The sequence below is a fragment of the Neofelis nebulosa genome, chromosome 1, assembly GCF_028018385.1.
Source record: "Neofelis nebulosa isolate mNeoNeb1 chromosome 1, mNeoNeb1.pri, whole genome shotgun sequence".
Classification (NCBI taxonomy): Eukaryota; Metazoa; Chordata; class Mammalia; order Carnivora; family Felidae; genus Neofelis; species Neofelis nebulosa.
Window position 1 is genome coordinate 211993285 of NC_080782.1, and position 1930 is coordinate 211995214.

Genomic DNA, 1930 nt, shown 5'->3' on the forward strand with positions numbered 1-1930 from the left:
GGATAAAAGGGGAAAAGTCATTAAATAAAGTAAGTCCTTTTATAGTCCAGTGCTGCAGCTATCTTCCTCTGTGGTTCAAATAACAAAATATACCTAATTAATTTATGTCAACATTTTATATTCAGAAAATTTGTAGTGTTGGGTTAACATAAATACAACCAGAATAATCAAGGATATTTTTCAGAGGAATTTTTAAGTGAGATTGTTGTGATGTATTTTGCTTAGAAGTTACAAAAGTGTACTTACAGTTATCTACAGGTTAACTTACTTAGAAATATTTTTCTATCAATACAGTTATGCTTTAAGTCATTTCATATAATCTAGTCTATGTATTTCAAACTTATTTTTCTTATTTGATATGGAGCTGCTTCATAAAAGAGTCAAAGAATCATCCATGGGGTGGCTGGCTAAGGCATTTTTATTAGAAATATATAGACTGAATTTAATAGCCATTTTCTCTTTAACTATATGTTTGTATTTGATTTTTCTTTTAACTTTAAGTGTTTATATATTTTTGAGAGACAGAGACAGAGCACAAGCAGGCGAGGGGCAGAGAGAGAGGGAGACACAGAATAGGAAGCAGGTTCCAGGCTCTGAGCTGTCAGCACAAATCCTGACATGTGGCTGGAATCCATGAACCGTGAGATCTTGACCAGAGCTGAAGTCGCACGCACAACCAACTGAGCCACCCAGGTGCCCCTATATGTTTGTATTTGTATTGTTATTACCATTATATCTGGTTTTTAATTTTGAGACAGAAATGTCTTTATTTTTGAAACTTCCTTGTAGACATTCTCAAATTCCTACTTTACCAGTACTACTTCATATACTAGTTGAAGTAAAAAAAAAAAATCAAAAAACAAAACAAAACAAAAACCCAAAAAACAAAACTCTCTAAAGTCAGCATATTCTATTTCTTCATTATTCTTAGTGAAAAAAACGATGAAGACATAAACTCACATCCACGACAATGACGACGTCAATCAAAGCACCAAACCCCAGTTGACTGAGGAAGTATAATTCTAAGTTTGTGCTTTACATCACTTTCAAATCTTAGGCTTGTGCTATGTAATCCTAGAAATCTAAAAATGAGTGAAGAATTTTGGCAATTCAGAATTCAGCATGAAGCAAGGCCAAGCCACAGGTGGCTAAACAACTAAATTCTTCTTACTACTAATTTCCAAAAGGATGCAATCATTCTATTTGGTGGGCTTCCTGAAGCTCTAACATAGAAACTACTTGGAGAAAAATGACTCAAGAACTTGCTTCGGCAGCACATACACAGAAATCAGAACAACAGAGAGAAGCTTAGCTTGGCCTCTGTGAAAGAATAACATGTGAATTTATGAAGTATTCCATATCACTTATTGTTTATTAGGTTCAGAGTTTTTGTTATAGTAATAATTTTTGGAAATAGTGGTGATGATTGTACAACATTATGAATGTAATTAATGGTATGGAATTTACACTTAAAAACTGTGAAAATGACATATGTATATAAATATAGGCAAATAAACTTACTAGAGCAAAATATAGTTTGTAGAGGTTCAATTATATTAAATCTTTGTTCCCCATTCTCCTTACTCTTTTACAAAAGAAAATTAAAAATTAATTAAAATAAAAATGTAACATTGTAATCATTCTTTCTTAATTTAAAGCTGAACAACAAACACGAGAGTGATTCACACATGGAATACACTGAAAAGTAAATAACTCATCTGTATTGAAAGTCATGGTAGGACATGGGGAGTGGGGAGTTAATAAAAAGAGAAACATCATAGTCTGTAGATATTAGGATAGTTATGGAGGAAAGATAAGTGGGAGAAATAAGTTCTCCCTTATGGAGATGGTGGATTAGATCTTGCCCAGAATTAGGTACTGAACTTCTTTAATTGTTTACCATGAGTCCTCACTGGATGATCCAGACATT

The 1930-nt window shown here is 32.8% G+C and overlaps 1 non-coding gene across 1 annotated transcript; it reads left to right on the forward strand.

The window, feature by feature from the left end:
* The first annotated feature begins 1262 nt into the window (after positions 1-1262).
* On the forward strand, positions 1263-1365 carry LOC131489811 (U6 spliceosomal RNA). The gene has a single exon (XR_009250762.1). It is a non-coding gene; the product is annotated as a U6 spliceosomal RNA (small nuclear RNA).
* Positions 1366-1930: the final 565 nt, after the last annotated feature.